General features: G+C 43.7%; 1 pseudogene; it reads right to left on the minus strand.

Moving 5' to 3' along the window:
- Window positions 1-399: 399 nt before the first annotated feature.
- On the minus strand, window positions 400-19,357 carry LOC123424454 (annotated as a pseudogene).
- Between the last annotated feature and the right edge of the window lie 3,989 nt (window positions 19,358-23,346).

A 23,346-nucleotide genomic window follows, 5' to 3' on the forward strand; every position in this document is an offset into this window, starting at 1 on the left:
AGTATAAAATCAGGCGAACATCATCAGATTTTTCTGAGAGACAAAAGCCACGGAGGAGGCGGGTGACGGGTAACGGCTGATAAAGATATGGCCACGACTTGGAAGGAAAATGCTGAGAGGAGGAAGAAAACCACGACCTTGAGCCAGACAGCGTACAGATGTCTGATGGTATATTTGTTCACCCATGTTGAACCACGCCTTATATAAACCAATCAATGAATCATCCTGTGGTACCACTATGATCGACATTTCACACGCTTCTTCTATGGAAATTACAATTTATCGACCTTAATTTGTGGATAATTAACTTCCGCAAAAAAAAATGTGGATAATTAAGTGCACTCTACTACTATGTATAGGTATGGGTTTGGATGCTTTTGCACTTGTTCAGTGAGCTGGCTAGGCTGCCGGAAGACTTGCGTAGGGGTTGTCGGCGTAGGCCAGCTTGTCGTTGCCAGGTCGAGAAAACACAATCTGCAAGTGTAAAAGCACATGCATTAGCAAGTCTTAACTGGGCATTTACTAGTTTCGAAAGTTATTTGGTGATTGAACAAATTTTGTGGAATTCATGCAAGCACATTCTACTCCATAGCTAACAACATTGTTGGTACCTGGTAAGTTCCAAGCGTCCGTGACTTGAAACCGGCAGCACAGTATATGAAATAGTACTCCCATACACGGATGAACTTGTCGTCAAACCCAAGAGCCAAAATTGCACTGCATTCAAGAAACGCAATATACGCATAGTGTTATATGCTTTATGGTTTTTGTTTCGCATTTCAACATGGATGAGAGATGCATTGATGTTTACTCTTTTTTGGCCATGAAGTTATCCCTCCAGCGTATCAGCGTCGAGTAGTAATGGTAGCCAATGTTCTCAACCTGCTCGATGCTGCATTCAGACAACAGCGTGCATCACTATCATCTCCAAAGTTCAGTAACAACAAACATGCTAGTTTAGAAAATTCAGATTGTCGGTAAGTTCATCGTAGTGAAAGATGCATATATGCAAACACCATACCAGAGCCTTGACGCGGCGGACATGGCAGACGTGATCCGGGCCAAGGAAGGAAGGCAACCCCCTGGAAAGATGTATTCCTTTATGAAGTCTGAACTTCTCCTGTATTCCTCATACCGTTCTTCTGGAATTGATATGAACTGCATACATAAATACAAAGAAAAACAGATATTTGGTTTCACTTAGTTAACAGTCAATGATTCCCTGCAAAGGATGAAGCGAATCGATGCATGTTCGTATTGATTAATTTGGTAGAAACCTGGAGAACAAATAGACCATCTGGAGCCAATAGAGACTCGCAACAGCCAAAGAAATCGTCCATGAATTCATGACCGACCCCTTCAATCATTTCGCTGCGTGTGTCAACAAGTGGTAAATATTTTCTTCGATTAAATATATTCATATTCAGAAGAGCAGTATTATTACGTACCATGATATGATCCTGTCGTACTTACTCCGACTTGGTATTTGACGGTAGTCACACAGCAGGAAAGTTATACGATCCTAAGAAAACAAAGCGTAGCGATGTTGTTATAAATAGATAATAGAGAGGAGCACTTGCTGAATTGTATTAAGTTCTACAAAGGACGTCTTAATCTTAAGTGCGGTCAGAGTCTAAAAAAAGGTGAAACTTGTGTCTGAACTCTGAACTCTGGAGGTAGTATAAAATCATAATTTACCTCCAAACCAGCTTCCTTCACTTTAATTTCAGCGTATTTAAGTTGCTCCTCAGATAGTGTATATTTGCATCCAGTTTGCTTCATCACTTGCATCGCCAAGCTACCCCAACCGCTACCGATTTCGAGAACATGGTGATTCCGCTCCACTTTAGCCTTACATTATTACATATTCATCAGATCATGTGTCCATGTATTCATCAAGTATTAATAATTATATCGGTACTGTTACCTTCTTGATTAGTAGATTAACTTTACGTTGCTGGGCTACTTCTAGGCTTTCATCTTCAACCTACAAAGATTTAACACCACTTAATTCGCACGCTGGATCCACAGTTAGGCAGTTAACCCTACTAGCGATCACAGACGAACAAACCTTGAATACTGCACAAGAGTAAGTCATCGATGGATCCAGGAAAAGTGAGAAGAGATCATTACTCTGCATGCACATTTCAGAATTTGTCAGTGATAAGGTCCAGACAGAGATGAGGGCAGCAGGAGGAAGATGCACTGGGAATGACCAGGTCATAGTGCTGAGAGATGTTTCGGCGAGTTTGCGTGACAATATTCTTCCTTGAGATGTGGCGCAGGAAATATTTTGCCGATGCAATCCCAGCTGTCAAAAGCATGGGTGTCCACCAACCCCTGCCAATTAACAATACAATTACATACTGGACCACTGACCACTTCAATCACTTCAAAGTTAACTTCCTATTGATATCTAGTACTCCCTCTGTCCCAAAATAACTGTCTCAACTTTGTACTAGCTCTAGTACAAAGTTGTACTAAGCTTAAGACAGTTATTTTGGGACGGAGGGAGTACCTTTTACTGGCAGCGCTATTACTGCTCTTCTGAGCATCCCTGTTAGCAATGAGAATCTGTAGGCAAAAATGGTTTAATTAAGATGCATATACACGCTACACCAGATTATTCTAGTATGATGATTTTTGGGCCAATAGCTCCTGTGCGACATCTTTCCTGCGAATTGGATGGAATGTGACGTTGTTCGACAGAATGGCTCGGCAGCGACACTTTTGAGCGAGTCAATAGCTCATGTGCGACATGGCCCTTAAGCTGAACTGATATCCTCATTAGCTGTTATGGGTTGGACCCACAACGTATCCACGTAAGCGCGGGACCCACCACTTGTCCAGTAAGCGCGGGACCTACCTCGTCGCGGCTAGAAGCGATTCCGCTCGTTGCCCGTCCGTCCGCCGCCGCCCATTGCTTTCCCCTTTCCCCATTCTTCTTCTTCCTCGGGTCTCCGGCGACCTAGTGCAGATGTCCACCTCCTCGGCCACGCAATCAAACTGGCGTCAGTATGGTCCAGTGATGCTCACAAGGTGCCCTAACTGCCCACGCCCAGAGCCTCTCAAACGGTTGGTGACTAAGACTGGTGAGAATGGCAATCTTGGGCGGGAGTTTGTGAAATGATTGAGCAAACCAATGGCAGGAAGGGATGGCAAGGTTAGATCTCGGTTCTAAGCCCGTTCTTTCGCTGTTGTTTGCTTTGATTTCTCCATATTTTGTTTTTTCTCCTCGAATTTGAGATTTAGGGTTCATTTTGTGGTTTGCAGATCCTGAAGAAATGCACACATTTCGAGTGGATTGATGAATATGTTCACAGGATTAAATCTGAGGGCTATATTGATTCTAGCGTGGCCGCAACCTGAGAGCTCAATTTGGGCGGGGTGCCGCAGATGGAGAATTGGGGGAGCTCGGACAGAGGGGCGGGCAGAGTTGTGCCGATGGCGAGGTACTTGGAGTCTGAACTGACCGATGAACTGAAGAAGATAAAGAAAAATCAAAGGGAGATGATCGATTTGCAGAAGCAAGCAAATATCATGGCAGTGTTTTTTTATTGCTGTGTCATTGCTCTGTTTTTGTTTTACTTGCTATTCATCGTCATTAGAGGGGGCATTTAGGTCTGTCCAGTGTAGACGATGTGATCTATGCGCCATGACAAGTTCATGTATCTTAAATGAATTAGTAGTTTGGAACACAAATTATTCAGTTTTCATGTTGTGTTTCCTCTGTTTTTTTGTTCTTCAGTTAACAGAGTACACACCCAAAAAAACAAAATTGGGCTGCCGAGTGCGAGTTCGAATTCAGTTAACACGTTGTTGGCAAAGAAAGTTCAGTTTGAGTACAAAATAATTATTCGTGGGCTGGCGAATAGATGTTGGGCCCAAAATAAAAACGACGGATTATAACCAGGCCCAAAGGTGTAATTTACAAAAGGTACTACTGATTTCAATAGGAATAACCAGGCCCAAAATTATTTAACTGGTCATGTATGATTTTCAATAGGAAATAAAAACGACGGATTATATACAACAATCCAAGTTCATTTATCTTAACATCGAATCTGATTTGTATTATTTACAAACGGGCCCATTTACAAACATGGCCTAAGCGGCCTGCAAGATACAACTGTAAAATCTATAGAGCAAGTACTACACGGGGAACTACACTTGAGGAACGTCTGTGATGCGTGGAACAGTGGCTGGAACAGGTTCTGGCTGCTTTTTTTCTGGCCCTTACTCGTTGTGCCCGTTTTTTTTTTTGCAGAATCGCCTGTTCTGGCTGGAACGGGCCCGGCTGGAACAGGTTCTGGCTGCCAAACCGGAGCCCCTTGTCACTGCGGCTGCGCTCCATTGTCCCCCCCTCCATTGCTGCCTTGCTGCTCCGGGCCCTGCTGCTCCTGGGTCAACCAAACGATAGATTAGTTCCTGGTGAATGATGACAAAATAAACACAGAAACATGAATGATGAGAAGAAAGGATGAGCCCAATACCTGGTGCACTGCGTCACGGTCACTGATAAATATATAAACATACAGTATAGGCCCAAATAAACACATAGATGTGCACGACATAGATAAGATATAAACGGGCCCGATATAAACACGGACATCACATAAACTGACACAACAGTACATAGGGCACAATAGTACGGGCGATTACAATAAACTTACAGATAACATAGTGTTTAACATTACATATACGATAGAAAGATTAAACTAAGATAAACCCGGCATGGAGGGGCGACGGGCGCGCGTCTTCACTCCTCGTCGTCGGCCGGCGGGAGGTTGTAGGGGAGGGTGTGCATGGCGTGCTCGTTGGGCCAGATGCTGTCGAGGTCGGTGAAGATGTTGTAGGTGGTGAAGCAGATGAACTCGCACCCGCCAAACCACACACGGCCGAGGAGGTGATACGCGTCGTAGGGGTTGCGGAAGCGCACGATCATGCCCGTTCCTCCCATGCGAGACTCGTCGATGGTGAACATCTGCGGAGTTCCCACACGGAGGTGGCGATAGAGGGCGCGAAGGAAGAGCCCCGCGAACTCCCGTCCACCCCGCCAGCGCGACATGGCCCAGACCCGGAGCTTGTTCTCCACGATGACCCCAGCGGGGTACATCCTTTCCGGCCTGGTGCCGGGCGCTCGGAACGTCGGGCCGTGGAACTCCATGCCGCGGCTTGCGGTTGCTTGGATGTGAGGAGGGCAAGGAGGAAGATGAAGATGTGCACGGGGTGGAGGAGGGTTAAATAGCAGGTTTTGGGCGGGCTGCATCGGTTGCGGTTCGTCGATTCAGTTGCAGCAATTAATGGATGTCGCCCATTTGCGTTTGCCTATTGGATGAAAGGGTGCGTCGCCGATTCACACAGTGCGTCGAGGACTGCGTCGAGCACGCCCGTCGTTCAAACTTTCATCGGTGCACCGCGTCGAGCACGCCCCCCTCATATTCAGAGCCCATTCAGACTGCGCTGCTAATGGCTTTGATGCGACGCGTGCATGCATGCAGAAAAACCGACGCGTGTCATGCAACAAAGAAGCACACGAAGTCAGAGGCGCGTACGCCACATCCATGCACCGATTCATTTCCAAGCGTCAGATCTTCACCGAACTGACTAGATCCAACGGATAGGCCCTCACTGGGGCCCTCGATCCAAACCCCCGCTCGCCAGCCAATCAGCACACGCGGATCACGGGCGGATCACAAACATGGCGGGGTCAGATCCAACCGCTGACTCAGCAATGATCGACGACTATAAACATGGCAGGGTTTCGGATGGGGTTCCGGGGTTATGGGGTTTAGGGTTGTAGTGAGCTAGGGTTGAGCACAAAAAATTCAAAAAAAATCAAAAAAATATGAAACTTTCTCCCACTGTCTACTGATGCAACTACGTTGCTATAAAAAAATTGATTCACGTTATATCCATGTTTAAATGACAAAGATTCACACAATTCATGTTATTGATGGAATGATCTAGGGTAGAGCATAAGTAATTCAAAAAAAATTAAAAAAATACAAAACCAGCGCACATTGTGTACTTATTCAACTGAGTTGCTATAAAAAATAGAAACTTGTTATATGCAAAGTTTAAAACCAAAATTCACACGTTCACGATATCGACGAAATGAGCTAGGGTTGAAGATAATTAATTCAAACAAAATTAAAAAAATATAAAACCAGCACACATTGTCATTTTACATCACATACTTAGCAAACAAAAATATAAACTTTGATTTTGAGTCGGTCAACGTTTTTGTAAAAAAGTTGACTGTTTTTCAAATGAGCACAAATAATTCAAAAAAAATAAAAAAAAATCAAAACTTGTGCCCATAGTCCTATTATGTTGCATAGCAATAAAAAAATATAAACATGGTATATATACAATTGCAGGAAAATGCCTTCAAGAAGATGGGATTTTGTTACAATGTACAATGTACTATGGAGGGGTTTAGGATGGGGTTTTCGGGGTTTAGGGTTGAAGTGGGCTAGGGTTGAACACAAAAAATTCAAAAAAAATAAAAAAAATATGAAACTTTCTCCCACTGTCTACTGATGCAACTACGTTGCTATAAAAAAATTGATTCATGTTATATCCATGTTTAAATGAAAAAGATTCACACAATTCATGTTATTGATGGAATGATCTAGGGTAGAGCATAAGTAATTCAAAAAAAAATTAAAAAAATATAAAACCAGCTCACATTGTGTACTTATTCAACTGAGTTGCTATAAAAAATGGAAACTTGTTATATGCAAAGTTTAAAACCAAAATTCACACGTTCACGATATCGACGAAATGAGCTAAGGTTGAACATAATTAATTCAAAAAAATCAAAAAATATGAAACCAGCACACATTGTCATTTTACATCACATACTTAGCAAACAAAAATATAAACTTTGATTTTGAGTCGGTCAACGTTTTTGTGAAAAAGTTGACTGTTTTTCAAATGAGCACAAATAATTCAAAAAAATTCAAAACTTGTGCCCATAGTCCTATTATGTTGCATAGCAACCAAAAATATATATGAACATGGTTTATATGAAAATGCATTTAAGAAGATGACGTTTACCCTACCTTATGAGGTCGTTTGTCACACATTTTTCATGACCATGGCTCTAACTTAACAAAAAAGCTCAAAATGATGACTTAACAATCATATTTGAGTTGTTGTGGTAGCATTGAAACATCATACCCGAGTCAAAAGTTCAACTTACTCCAAATTTGAATTTAAATAGAAATTTTTATTTTTCATCAAATTTGAAATTCAGTTTGAAAACAATAATAATCAAACAAGTTTGATGGAAACATGTGGGTACATAGTGCCCAACAAATTTTATTACATGCCATAAATTTCAAATGATCAACAGTTCTATCTCTTCCGACCACGCCGTGTACCCTTCTTCGCCTTGGCATTTCTTGTTTTTGGTTGTACTGCACACACAAGTTCACTGATCATCTTGGTTTTCTTCACTGGACTCGATGCTATCGCCTCATGAAACTCGATATCAGCTTCGGTTTCGACAATTTCGACAGTGTGCACAGCTTCAGTTTCAGTTTCGACAGTGTGCACAACTTCAGTTTCGACACTGTGCACAGCTTCAGTTTCAGTTCGACAGTGTGCACAACTTCAGTTTCGACAGTGTGCAGAGCTTCAGTTTCAGTTTCGACAATGTGCACAACTTCAGTTTCGACAGTGTGCATAGCTTCAGTTTCGACACTTGCAGCACCAAACTGTTCCATCCACTGACTTGTTTGCCTTCTGCTGCCACTCACTCTTGCTCTTTTTGTTGGCCAACAGTGTTCGACAACAATAGGTTGACTTGGAAGCTTCCTCCTGAAAACAACAAAGCATGCCACATATTTATAATTTAAACAAAATCAGAATATGAACAAACACAGATAAACAAGCACATACTTTCTCGGATTAGGAGGAGAGAAAATGCATAGTCTGGATCCCTCTCTGTGCCCAAGTATTTGGCACCTTTTGCATCTGTTTTTGTTACCCTTTTGAGCCATTTTTGGCTTTGCATCTTTCTTGTCCTTCTTGCCCTTCTTACTACTCCCACCTTTTTCAAACCATGCTTTGAATCTACTCTGTTTAGGTCTGCCTGCCTTTCTTTTTGTTAGAGGAGGACACATGGAATATTCAAGCGGCACTTCTGGCCACTGTTCCTGATCTGTAAGAGGTGGAATTGGAGTTGCATATGCAGCTCTGAATTTTGCAACCGAATAATACTCATGCAGATATGGATGCATATTTATCTTTGGTTGGCCGGCTAAGAATAGAATGTCATGATCACATGGTTTACCAGTGGCCTGCCATTCGAGGCAACTGCAATCATGCAATTAAGTGTTAACAACATGCCTCCTTCCAGTCTTGTTATCTCTAACTTCAGCACCCCACAGTGATGATTTTTCAACAGACAAATGTGTAAGACCTCTGCCTCTGTTGACTACCTGTTGCACCACTGCTGGAAGTTTATCACCTTGCAGACAATCAGCAATCTTTTTTCTCAATTCCCACAGCCGCATGAGCATGATCCTGATTTGATCAACCATGTCATGCACAGGCAAATCTTTTAGCTTCTTCACCTTGTTGTTGAAACTTTCTGCCAAATTGTTGTTGATATGGCCAAACTTGATGGAAGTGTTGAATCCTGACCTGTACCATAATAAAGAATGGTAGGTGTTCAACCATGTACCAAACTCCTCACATGTTGCCATTACCTTACTAAGATGATATGAATGTGTCTGTTTAGTGTAAGATCTTGCTGCTGGCCACATTCTCCCAAATTCATCTCCTCTGAATTTTTTGATCAAATTCATCCACAAATGCCCGAAGCACTCCCTTTGCTCAGCATGTGGGAACACATTTTTAACTGCATTTTCTAGACCTTTGCATGCATCTGTGTGTATTGCCAAAGGTGACACTGGCCCTAAGCATCTTTTCAACTTCATCATGAACCATGTCCATGAAGCCTCTGTCTCTGACTGAAACAAGCCAATAGCAACTGGAAACATCCAGTTATATCCATCTAGAGCATTACATGCTGCCAACTGACCATTCTACTTGCCTGTCAAAAATGATGAGTCTATGCTCAAATATGGACGACATCCTGCTTTGAAGCCATCGATGCAAGGCTTTAAAGCCATAAAAAATTTGGAGAAATAAACCTTGCCATCCTCTGATACCTCAGTATCTATCTCGACAACACTGCCAGGTGACCTTTTCTCCACCTCTGCTTTGAAATTGAAAAGCGGCCTAAATGTGTTTGCCCAATCACCATACAAATTCTTCATTGCCCTTTGTTTAGCCTTCCACACTGTGGTATAATGCAGTTTAATGGGGTACAACTTTTCCAAGTCTACTTGGAGTCTTTTTGCAGTAGTGTTGGGTGTTTTGGCTAAAATTGGAGTTATCTTTTCTGCAACCCAAATATGTGATGTCATGCTTGATTTTTTCTGTGAACTTGTGAGACAAGTATGTTTATTAGGGATTTGGTTAACCCTGACAGTACTTCCATCAGGCTGCAGTCTAGCAGATATGTACCACTTGCAAGCCCTCCTACCACTACGATCAAAACCTCTGCACTTAGCATAAAACTTCTTTCTATCAGTCCAAACTGTCTTGGCATCAAACTGATGTCGGACTGCATAAGTCTTGAAAGACAACCTGAACTCATCCATGTTTGGCCACAACTTCCCCACTCGAATGACAGGGTTTTCCTTGTCATACACATGCACTAGCTCTTCATCATGTGCATCATCTACATCATCTGCAGCATCTTTCATCAACTGTTCATCTACATCACTCAATTCTCTGTCATCATTATCACTTGTATTAGCTTCATCCCTCTCCTCCTCATCTCTGTCATCGACTGGAATGCCAAATAGTTTGGCCATCTCAGTATCAGCAATTGGTGCAATGACCAAATCAGTAGGCTCCTCCAACTCAACTGCATTCCAATCAACAACATTAACATTTCCCTCTTCTGCATGTGCATTAGCTCCATCGGCTATTACTGTTAGATCCGTAATAATGGGAACGATATGCCTCTGCGAAGCCCAATCATCATCTGCCTTCTGCATAGCCAAGTGTGACGGCACATAACCTATGTTCGAGTCAATATTCAGATAAACGAGCTCAGCAAAAAATTCAGCCCTGAGGCTTGCCCAGCCCTCTTGCCTATCGATTTCAACAACAATATCTTCACCATCTTCAATTCTGACATACTCTCCTTTGAAATCATCATACCGCAATAGTGAAACATCTTGCTCTGGACCCCAAAGCACAGTTTCCCCAATTTTCTCCACCAATTTCCTCACTGCCTTCTCTTCCATCGACTGTATCTCAATGGGATCAATTTCTGCACAATCAACCTCCCATTTCACAATTGTGTCTCTCTGGATGTTCTCAATGCTACCATCAACTAATTTTGCCGTCGATGGAAAGAAATTGATTGCAAATTCAAATGTTTCAGCAGCATTCCCTCTGTTATAGGCGGGCGGGCAGCGTCAGACAGAGCAAAGATTGCCTTCAATCGCACTCACAAAATGGGCGGGAAGGGAGGCGCATTACCTGTTCGAACCTGAATCTGGCGGCTCCTTCTCGACCTGACCACGGGCTCCTCTCACCGCGCCGCCCCCTCTCACCTTCTATCGATTTGACCAAGCAAAACAGAGAGCTCGGATCTACAAGGCGGAAGGGATTGGGACTAGAGTATCGAATTCACTCACCACCATGGCCGCCGCCGCCGCCGAAAGGGGGCTACGCCGAGAAAGAGGGCTCCTCCGCCGTAGCCGCCTCCGGAACTGAAGATGTCGGGCAGTTTCGGACAGCTCTAGTCGGGCAGTTTCACGAGATGCGGTGTTAATTAATTTGGACCCAAATTAGGTAAGATATGACTTAACGCAAATTGGACTAGTTGACTAAGGTTTTATCGCATGTGTGGCCGTGAGCTATTTTCTCCCTGCAAACCGTCGCACGAGAGCTATTTCATCGAACAACGTCTCATTCCATTCAATTCGCAGGAAAGACGTCGCACAGGAGCTATTGGTCCGATGATTTTTAGTTTACCAGGAAAAGATTCAGGAGGCCTTCTCTTTTATCAACAAAAGAAAAATAACCATTAAGATATGCATCTGCCATACCAAGATCCGCTTCGGTTGCGACCTGAAACAGCGTTTTGTTTTCAGATAGGAGATAATCTCTGGAAATTAACAACCAAAAACTGAAGAGAAAATGTGAAGAGACAGTATCCAAACCTTCCAGTAGAAGAGAGGGTCATGAACCCGCAAGACAGTTTTGACAAGACATTTTTTGTCGACTTCACCAAAACTGAATATAGTGCCACCTTCTTCAAGAATGCTGGGGCCAAGCAAAAATAACCAAGTTAGGATTTAAACCATACAAAGCCTGGGACTAAATCTGCAGTTTCAAGGAAGGACTCACGTCATTTTACCGATGGTTACATATTGTTTGAGAAACCTTGTTACCACAAGGCGAGCCCCGGCTTCCGTCCACGACGGGACCATCTGTTTTGGGTTCACAAGAAGGCTACTCTTCTGTCCAAGCAAACCTTGAGCTGCGGACTTCCCAGCCTGAGATAAATCAAACACATAAATATCGTATGCAAAACATATGTTTCACTGAAGATGGATAAAAAAACTGCGAAGCCACAGAGTGAGTACCTTAAGGCCGTCTTCATGGACGCCATAACCTGTGTAATCCAGGACGTAAGCCACCTAACTGAAATACATGTACTAATAAACATAAACATAAACATAAACATGTACTAATACATGTACTAACTGGAGTTACCTTGATATTCCCCACAGAACCATATTCCCCTGTTTCCTTGAATCTGCTGAAGCTCCAGGGAAGCCTTTGCAGCACTGACGGACGGAACAGGATGGCCGGTGTTCCATTTGAGCATGACATGATCCGGGACATGAGATGGATTCAGCGTCACCAGAAAGGGCCTACCGGTAGATTTGACGTTCTGAATTTTCCAAGAGAAGATGTGATAAATATGAGAATGAGTTCAGTGTGGATAACAATATTAATCAAAGTAACTCCATGCATAGCCGACACTGTGAGATTTACCTGGAGGAGATTTAGCCAGTAGGTAACACAGACACCACTGCTTGTTGTCCCCAAGAAGTTCCAGGAGCTCCATGCCGACGGGTTCTGTGGCATCAAAGTATCGTCGCGATGGAGGTATATGTCACTGGAATGTTAATAGTTCAGAGATGAGCAGACAGACCAGTCAGGCCAATTTATGACAAGTTTAGTGATGCGAGGATGGCAACTTGAGTTGCCAAGCATGGAAACTTTACGGATGGCGAGTTTCAGTTTATTTTTTGGATGGCAACTTTAGCTGTAAAAATCTCATAGTTTTAAGAGACTGGATTTTTAGCTCCCGGGTGTCCCGACGCCCCACTATCGAACTGTTCATGTCAGTTTGAGTACTTTCGAGATTTGGACCACCACCTGCAGCTCTCCTGTGATTTGCGGGACGCAAACGGTAAGCTGCATATGCATTGTTGATCTGACATGGCTACATCTAGGCCTTCTAGCCATCTACGTATTGGGCTCATGACTCCAATAGTAGACAACAAAGTCCAATATGACTGCACAGTGGTACAGTGATGAGCATAAAGTCTCACGTTCAGAAAAAGCACCACCTCTCTCTATCTCTCTTTTCTCCTCTCTCTGCTACTCAAATGTGACTAATCAAGTGACCTGGCCTCACTTGTGACTAGTATTGTGTCAGAAAAAATAGACTGCAGCACGGTGCTGTCACACCTACTCTGTCTCGTGCAGCCTACGACCGACCATGTTCTGCTATGTAAAATAACTTTTTAATTAACATGCAGACGCAAATGACCTGCTGTTGTCTAGTCCTCAGCTTGAATCTTAAAAAAAAACTGGACGCACCAGATAAACGGGTGTCGGGAGACCCGGGTGCTATGGCACCTTTCCGTAGTTTTAAATAACCGGCTGAAGCCCCGCTATAGCCATTTCAACAGGTGCCGTCAAATGGTATCGTATGCAAATATGCCGTTATAGCCTGCTATAGCTGATTTTAAGGCCTGTCGCTAGTTTGCCATAGCCCGCTATTTAAAACATTGTCTTGAGGACTAAAGTGTTTGGTGCCACACGTACGGCACTTATCAATTGAGTAAATTAAATTTTATAGCAGACACAAATTTCATACCTATGGACATATTGGAAAGCACCCAGAATTCTCAACTCCTCGTGTGTTGCTTCATCCCCTAGTATTCTCAGAACATCAGGTGCATGAGCACCAAATATGATCTTGTCGTACACCTCCTCCGAGCCACCGACCTCCAAGACTTTGTAACCTGCAGCCAGAAACATTGAGCAATGACATCATTTGGAAGAAAAGAACAGGGATTTAGGTGAAAACAACAAATTTTTAAATGGATCAGATACCTCCCTGGAAACATGAAACGGATTTGACTTGGCAGCTGGTTTTGATCTGACAACCCATGATCTCTAATTCTTCCCTTACCTACATATATGTATGCACATGACCAAATACTATACTTTTGCAGGTGAAAGCTACGGTGTGCTAGGAGATTGTTGGGTACCTTGTTTACATATGTATGCAAACGACCTTTGACGGTGTGCCACTGAGGTCGACCGAAAATCTGAAGGAGGTGATCGTTGCGGCAGAAGGAGAGGACGACGAAAGCCGAGAAGCCGAGCACCGCCTGCGAAGGGCATGGCCATATGCTTGCACAGATTGGGATCAGGTAAGCCTCCTGGAAGAGCTGGGAGTATCCATGCGTCTGGATGAATTGGCCCAGGGTCTCGTGTTGGTCCAGGTGAGGGTTCTTCTCATGGTCTTCTACGTAGCTAAGGGCATCCTCCTTGAACTTGAGAGTCTCCCGGATCATGTGCCAGAAGGCAGGGCGGAGCGCGTTGCTCTTCTGCGCCAAGAGGCCAGAGAGTCCGTTCCCGCTGCCCCACTCGCACGCACCTGCCGCCGCCGGAGAGCTGCGTGCTCACTGACAGCGACATGTCGGATATCTCCATCTCCAAACCGAGCTCTTCGAACCATTCCAGCATACTTGGGTAGGTCACCTGCCATTTTGGTGCAGTTGGATACATGATCAGCTGTAAATTCAGTAGCTAACAGATTGTAAGTGATTTCTTGGTTTTCGGAAATGGACAGTTGAAGAGTATTTCGTCTGCTCAAGCTCATTGGCTCCCATTTGGCTCTATTCCAAATTCGTCACCGTGCCGACCATGGTCCATGGGGACGGGCTGAGACATGACAGCAACACATATGTCCCTTTTGGGTGATATTTAGTACCAGGAGTTCATTAGCTGCTTCCACAGTAAACAAATGAGCAGCCATCTGGACTTTGGTTGGATGACGTGGTTGGGATGGTGATGGTTGGATGGCATGGTTGGGATGGTGGCGGTAGGCGGTGATGGTGACTCCAATAAACCAGTATTTTTTTCCTTGGCAACAGAGCAGGGTGCAGCCGGTTGTCACAGTTTATAAGGCATGCACGTATACCTAGGTCGTCAATTTAATTTATATAAGATATATTGTTTAACATAAAAATTATGTCATTAGAAAATAGAACATCTAAAGTTTCTAATGATATATTTTTTGTAATATATGTATTTCATTAAGTTGGTCAAATTAACTACCTAGATATACGTACATGCCTTATAAACTGTGATGGAGGGAATAGTTACATACCGACTTTGAATACATGGAGTTGCGACCGAACATTGAAAACATATTGCGACCCGACTATGACTACTTGCAATTGCGGCCTGATTTTGAAAACATGTATGTCTGACATGACTTTGAATACATGCAGTTACGACCAGACATTAAAAACTTGCAGTTACGACCCGACTTTGAATATTTGCAGTTGCGACCCCACTTTGAAAGCTTGTAGTTACGACCCGACTTTGAATACATGGAGTTGCGACCGAACATTGAAAACATGCAGTTGCGACCCGACTATGACTACTTGCAGTTGCGGCCCTGATTTTAAAAACGTGTATGTCTGACATGACTTTGAATACATGCAGTTACGACCAGACATTAAAAACTTGCAGTTACGACCCGACTTTCAATACTTGCAGTTGCGACCCCACTTTTAAAGCCTGTAGTTACGATCCGACTTTGAATACATGGAGTTACGACCGAACATTGAAAAATTAGAGTTGCGACCCGACTTTGAGAGCTTGTAGTTACGGACCGACTTTGATACATGGAGTTGCGACCGAACATTGAAAACTTGGAGTTGCGACCCGACTTTGAGAGCTTGTAGTTACGGACCGACTTTGAATACATGCAGTTGCGACCGAACATTGAAAACTTGCAGTTGCGATCCGACTGTGAATACTTGCAGTTGCAACCACATTTTAAAATTTACGACCCCACTTGAAAACTTGCAAATGCGACCGACATGAAAACTTGTAATTTCAATCACATTTAAAAACTTGTACTTGTGATCCAACATTGAATACCGATGTCATTAGAATAAGGAAAACAAAATAAGGCACAAAAATAATAAATAAAACCAGGTAATAAAAATTAAAAATATAAATAAGATGAAAATAGAAAAAATGGAAGATAAAAACAAAAAAATAATGAAAGCATAAACAGTCAATTTTTAATCTAGGGTAAGAAATGAATATTAAGCTAAAAATGAATACACTTAATAATTAGGAGAAGGAAAAAAAGTGGAACAATTTTTTACTAAATAGTGAATATAAAATAAGATATAAAACAAAATTAACTATGAAAACAACAACTAATTAGAAAAGAAACAGAATAACAACTAACCAAGAAAAGGAAAGAGGAAAAGAAAAAGAAAGCAATGATGAGGCTTGGTGGCATCAAAGGCGTAAAACAAGCATAGATGTTGAATAAGAAAAGAAAAAAAAAAGCCACATAAAAAGGCTGCTTCATGCTTTGCTACACGGCCTGCACGGCAAATAGAAAGAATGAGCGCTTAAAAAAGTCAAACCGAAAGAATTAGGGGCTTTTACTCTCACAGTGGATTAGGTGAATGATGCCAAAGTTAAAACTCAGCTAGCTGAGTTTCAGCCAAACCGTTTAGTATTTAGATACATCCATTTATAAACAAAAATAAGAGAAGAATTTTGGGACGGAGGGAGTATTTTTTATCCTAACCTCAACTTTATAGTTTATGATTTTAAAGGGTCTGCTGCAGATGCTCTATTATCTAGGTCGATGGTACATGTGCTTACTAGTCCTTGCTTTTATGGATAAAATAGACTGAATTGGGACATGATCCACATCTGACTTAGATGTTCGGTTTTTTTCAGCACTGCATGTGCTTCTATTGGGTCGTCTCGGGAAAACAATTTGACATTAGAAAGATTTTCTTTGCAGTTTCAAAAGTGATAATATATCTGTTATGTTAGGAGTAACAACTTGAAGGTACAAGATTTATGCAAAATGAATATTCTTCTTAATTATGTTACCATTAAGACATTTTCAAATGTGTATCTGAAAATAAAAACATAAAAATGTTAAACCGCTGTGTCCACATGAGAGAAATGTACACAAAAACTACGCATGGCCTGCTGAAAATTTCAGTTTTCCAAATCGCTGGCCAACATCAATCTGCACTTACATGGGTTCAAAAATAAAATAAAATCTGCACAACACCTACAAGCCTTGATGTTACAAACATGTGGAAACATCAATCATGTGAGATCCAGAGCATTTTTAATTTTTTTGCGGGTGAGATACAGAGCGTTTTTAACTGAATTTTTTCAATTAAACTTGTATTAGCAGATTTGCGGCATGGGCGGATGGACCTATGATGTGTAGTACTTTACATCGTTGTTACTTGTAAGCTCCATAAAATAGTTATTCAAAGACCGTGCAAATTCTAGAATGCTAATTGTGAATATATGGTGCTTTTGGTGTGTGCTCGGAAACACGTCAACGTCTTTATCACCCTCCTAAACAAAAGTCGTCATTACTGACAGAAATCTATAATGACAACAAATATCTCGCTCGTAAATTAACGATCATATTGGTAATAAAAATACTATACACATAACACTTATGTTGAGTTAATGGTATCACACAATAAAAATGTCGTATACTTCACCTAGCGTCCAGAAATATTATGTGGGTGCGTTAATCGTAAAGCCTTTGTCATATAGATGCATTAACTCAACATAATGGTTACCATGGTCCTCTACACCACCTTCAATGTGACCATCTTCAGCGACATCAAGCATGGCATCTTCTTTCTAATTCAGAACGATAACTTATTAAGAACAACTAAAGACTATATGGACAACGGCGGAGGACGGACAAAAGTTGAGACAGGGCGGGCTTTGGTCACTCGCCACCGACAACGCCGATGCGTCGAGGCGTCGCCTTACATGCAGCCTGCATCAGTGAAATCAAGGTAGGGCGGCTGCCAGGCCTGGCCCTACCGACTCCTCCGCAACTGTATATGGACATGACATATAAATGTGTATATTTTCACGATGATCATTTACTTATGCACTCGTATAAATCGAGATCAACGATGCCATGAGATAATTTATGTATTCATTTTATGAAGCTTCTAGTCATATATGTTTTTGTCGTTTGTGTCCTAACCTTTGTAGTTAGTACGAGTACATAAAAACACAAACAAATGCAAATCAAACTTTAAAAAAAATAGAACCAAAAGCAATGCATGTAGAAGCAAACAAATGCATGCATGACGAGAATCAAGCGATTTGATGTGTAAAGGAGTGTGTCCCTCCTGAGTCGTTCTTTTGATCTGGTTGAGAGTACATGTTGCTAATATAATCCTATTTTATGAGAAAATTGCTTGTTTTCACATCCATCATCCATGGTTCTGCAAGTACAAGTCCGTCCGGCCATGGCGTGTTTGATATTCACCACCCATGGTTCTGCGTGCATCGTGCACCTCTGCTTTCTTTCTTCAAGGCCGTTCCTGTGTCATAGTAGGCTGTTCTTCCGGTTTGCGGTCTTGAGTCACTTGTAAATCAACGACGCTGCCCGTTGTGCTAATCCAATTTTTATCAGTTTATTCCTTTGCTTCCTATTTCCACTCGGGATTTGTTCTGTTCATGTCCTTTGCTTGTTGACTTTTGATGCATAGAGGTCAGGGACGTATAACAATTGATGTTGTTGGGTGCAGAGGAGCGATGTGGGCCTATTACTAAGACAACATCCTTTTTTTGAGAATCAGAAAACAATCTTGTTTAGCAACACAAGTGTACCCGATTTGGCTGTAGTCTTTTACACGGAGGCATGGTCGCCACGCAGCGTCGCATCACGTAGCACAGCCGCCGCCGCCCCCGTGCTCTCCTACGAGCGGCGCCGCCGTCCCTCACCTTGCTCACGTGGGCTACAACAAATGACCGTCGCGTTGCGCCGACGCTCCCGTCCTCCCTTGGACCGACGCCTCTATCCTCGCCTGGGCCCGGCCGTTGACCCTGCTCAAAGCAGAGGCCGGTCGAAGCCAAGCTGCCAGCGCGTCAGAGACCCGCTGACGACGAGTCCACGCGGTGGGGGGAGGAGGAGGAGGGGGTAGGGGAGGGGGAGGGGGAGGAGGAGGAGGGGCAGCCGACGGATCCACGCGGCGAGGGAAGGAGGAGGGGGGAGGTGGAGGAGGAGCGCCGGAACGCGCAGGAGCGAAGTTGCCTTGGGTTTTTTTATAAAAGGGCAAAACGTTTTTTCCACTAAAGTTAAGGACTGCGGGTTCAATTTACATAAAATGGAAGATTTTAAAAAAAAATCATGACAGACTAAGAATATCTAATTATTTTATTAATAGGTATAGATTTTGCTTGAAATAATTTATGTAGGCTTTCCTTGTGGCGCTGCTGTATCGTGGGGTTGGGAAGGACGATTAGTATAATCAGCTGCACTCCAAGGTCCGTTCTGTAAATGTACCATCAGCCTAGAACTTAGCTGCATCGTGTCCCTTGTTTTCACATCCAATGGTCCATAAGCGGCTGGTGCATCTGGAGCACCAGCTGAGCCGTTTCACAGGATACGCTCTCGTGTATTAACACCGTAGGTACACTAAATTACATTCTGTATGTGTCGTAGGTACATGCGTGCGTGCAACATGGCCGTAGGTACATGCGTGCGTACGTACAGCGTACGTACCCGGTTGAAGACCATGAAGCCGAGGTCGAGGTGGACGCCGTCGACCTCGGCGGTCCTGGCGTGGCCCCCGAGGCTCTCCTCCGCCTCGTACACCGTCACGCTCGCCGTGCCTCCGCCGGCCCTTGCCAGCTCGTGCGCCGCCGCCATGCCGCTGACGCCGCCGCCCACCACCCCCACCCGCATCTCTGTGATGGAAAGTCTGCTCCCTACGGAGAAGGCTCCTCTCTAGTGTGCTAAATGGCGTGGGAATGAATCAGTGAGGAAGTGGCAATGGTATTGGCGGCGAGAAGAGGAGGATTTATAAAGCGCAGGCTTAGAGCAACTCCAACAGCTTACAATTTTTTTTTTTTTTTGAGAAAACTGATTTATTCACCATGCATGCCATGGTAGTACGAAGAACCCAGAAATAACAAAAAATACGTTCTTCTCCATAGATCACAAAGAAATGGCTATAAACATTAAAGCGGGTCAAAGAAGCGCCGCCATCATCATCCCTCCTCCAATGGACCAGGCCAAAACTTGTTGTAATAGATAAACGTAAATCCATCGTGCTAAGGCCCCACAAGACGAGCGGACCAGAACAGCAACCGTCGTCAATAAAGTGGAGTATAGATCGAAAAAAATCAAACTACCGACACATGAACAAAGACGAACAAAGGCTAGATCCAAGCGGATCCACTGAAGATCAGCACCAATCGAATCCCATTAGATTCGATGATGACACACCTCCACACGCCCTCCGACGACTCTAGATGCATCACCAGAACAGGATCAGAAGGGGATAACCTTATCTTATATTCCGAGAGTCACCACCGCCCCGTCTTCCTCAGTAGGACACAAACCCTAAAAAAACTGATGAAAACACTAAAAATCGAAGCAAGATCCCTCCCACAGGCAAGGGTCAGGGTCCACAGCACCTCCATGGTCCTAGGAACATTGAGACAAGGTGGACCGGCGGCGATGCCTGTGAGAGACAGAGGAACCCTACATTCTTTCCGAAGTTGAGGCGGCGGCGGCGGCGGCTGCGTCTGTGCACATCCTCCCGCTCGGTCTGGCGTATACTCCAACAACTCCCATAAATCTCAAATATGGAAGGCCAAGCCAAGCAAGTTCTCCAACATCTCTCGTAAACTTTGAATCTTTATGGGTACCGGGAAGACACCCCAACTTTCCCACAACTATATGGAAATATAGCTCTTCAAGTATAATTTGGTGCGTAGAAAACTACCGGAAAGCTCAGGACACGTGCCCTACGCCACCACCACGTCACCTGATCTGCTGCCATGCCGCACCACGGCGGCCGCCACCACAAGGACGCTGCGCTACTCTGGATGCTTTGAGGGCCATCGCCACATTCCCCAACGGTGTTTCGCTGATTTTTGGGACTCGTCGACCTTCAGTGGGAAAAATAGGAAAAGAAGATTTCAGAAAAAGAAGTTTTATGGAAACTAAGGAAAGTAGCTGGCCGACAATTTTCCGTCAATTATATAGTCACCCAATAAAACCAATTTTACTGGAAATTTTGTACAGGAGCTGTTGGAGTTACTACTATGAGGAGGCCTAGGGGCCACAACCAGCCGCAACGGAAATCAGCAGCGGAGGGGCCATACACACACCATTTTCCTTGAACCTTTTCTTCTTCAATGGAAATCAGAGGCGAAAAAGTTCTCAAACTAAAAGAAAAACCACTATGCACGTTTGTAAATGTTGAATGTTTTGGATTTGGATATGATCTCCAATTTTTCACTTTTCTAATTACTTTCCGTGCGGATGTGTGGTGAATTCATAAAATATGATGATATTGCGTAACATCTTACTTGACAACTCTGATGATAATACTCCCAGTTAACAAGCTAAATAATATTTTATATATATTACTAGTCAGAATTACATAAGTTCGAATACACCTTTGGAAAACATTTTCTATTTAAAAATTGTGTATGCATTATTTGGAGGTTTCTGACAACAAAAGATTATATGTAAGTACTACACGAATATAGTTAATGGGATATACATTCTACTCCCTCTGTTCCTCTTTCTAAAGATTCTACTAAGGACTACATACGGAAGAAAAATGAGTGAATTTAAATTCTAAACTTAGCCGTAAAAAATCTACACTCTAAACTATGTCTATATACATTCGTACATAGTCCGTAGTGAAATCTCTAAAAGAGTTATGTTCAGAAACGGGGAGAGTATATATTAAAACCTTTTCAACTATCCTTTTTCAAAATATTGGTAGGAAGGCAGCGAGTAGTTAGGTCGATCATCCTGAAAATGAGATTGTTACACACGTTTAAGATGTTTAGAAAGGGGGAGGTAAGAGGGGTTATGTTAATGTTTGCCCCTATTTAAACGTGCTACACATAACACATGATCATGGTGTTGAAATTGGTAGTGGGCTTTAGGCCCATTAGAGAATTTCAGAAAAATCTCCAAGGGCCCATGTAGGTGGTGGCATGACAAGGTGGTGGGAAGTTTAGTCCCACCCCGCTAGTGGAGGAGAGTTTGGACCCCTTTATAAGGGTCTCTCTTCCACATGCTATTGCAGAGTGAGAAGAGAAGGTGCCCTCGCGCACTCCTCCTCCGCCGCCCGCCGCGCCGCGCCACGAGTTGCGGGAATGAGCCGAGCCGAGCTCATACCTACGCGCTTATTTTTGCCGGTCAGGAACGTAGAATACGTAACGGACAAGGCACGATCCGAGACGTTGAATCGTGGCTGTTACCGACTCGGACGTGGGTTCGGCCCATGTCTCTCCACCCAGCCGCCTTTATAAGCACGCGATCGCCTACCCTAGCCGTCACGAGAATCAGGTCACATCTGCCTCACGCGTTCGTTCCTTGAACTGCTGCTGCCGCCGGTGACTCCGTCCCGTTTGCCGCGTACACGGTCGACGGGAGAGCAGGCCTCTGAAACCTCGCCTCTCCGGTTCCTGTACGGGAGAGGGGCGATTAGGTTTTTGGGGAGCGATCACGCGACTGCTCGCCTCCGTCCGTCTGCTTCGTCTACGTCTGCGTCGCCCTCGTCATCGCCATGTCTTCACCAAGCGAAGCTGACCGTCTCCGCAAGAAGGCCGAAGCCGAGAAGAAGGCGGCAGAGGATACTGCCGCCGCCGCCGCTGCTACGGCCAACTGGCCGATTGGAGGGTATGACTCGTTTATCCTCATGTTCGTATTTATCCTAGCAGTACTACTTGTCTGCATAGATGTATCCACTATATGCGTAGTATGTGCTAGGTTAGCTCAAGATCAGTATATCATTAGTCTAGTCAATGCCATGCTAGTTATTATCTCGTGGATTAATATACTTGAAAAATTGCCTATTTACTCAACAATCCAAAAACCCAATGTCTGTAGGAATTTTTCGAGTAATGGTTTTGCTGCTGCACTGAAACCGGATAAGTTTACCGGTACTTTTTTCAAGCGTTGGCAAACGAGAACCACCTTATGGCTCACGGCTATGAACGTGTTCTGGGTAGCCGGTGTCACTCCTACGGAAACTATCACTCCTGAACAGGAGAAGATTTTTTAGGAGGCCACCGTCCTATTCCTTGGAGCAGTCATTAGCGTGATCGGAGATAAGCTGGTTGATGCATATTTACATATGCATGTCGCCAAGGACTTGTGGGAGGCGCTCGAATCTAAATTTGGGGCCACCGATGCTGGGAGTGAGATGTATGTTATGGAGCAGTTCCACGATTACAAGATGGTTGAGAACCGTTCTGTATTGGAACAAGCTCATGAGATAATATGCATAGCTAAGGAACTTGAGGTTCTGAAGTGCAATTTTCCGGGCAAGTTTGTCGCGGGCTGTATAATTGCTAAGCTCCCTAATTCCTGGAGGAACTTTGCTACTACTCTGAAACATCAGAGGCGTGAGTTCTCAGTAGAGGACATCATCGGCCATCTGAGTGTTGAGCAGAACTCGAGAGCAAAGGACTCCAATGGAAAAGCGGTGGAAAGCTCTTCTGCTGCCAATATGGTACATCAGAGGAACTTTAATTCTCACAAGCCCAAGGGAAAGAATTCTGTCCAACAGAATACCGACTTCAAGAAGAAGGGAAAGAAGCCCTTCAAGAAGAATAAGAAGGGAGATGGCTGCTATACTTGTGGTTCAGAGGAACATTGGGTGAACAAATGCCCAAACAAGTACAAGAAGCCGGCGCAGGACT

This window comes from Hordeum vulgare, chromosome 2H, assembly GCF_904849725.1.
Source record: "Hordeum vulgare subsp. vulgare chromosome 2H, MorexV3_pseudomolecules_assembly, whole genome shotgun sequence".
Classification (NCBI taxonomy): domain Eukaryota; kingdom Viridiplantae; phylum Streptophyta; class Magnoliopsida; order Poales; family Poaceae; genus Hordeum; species Hordeum vulgare.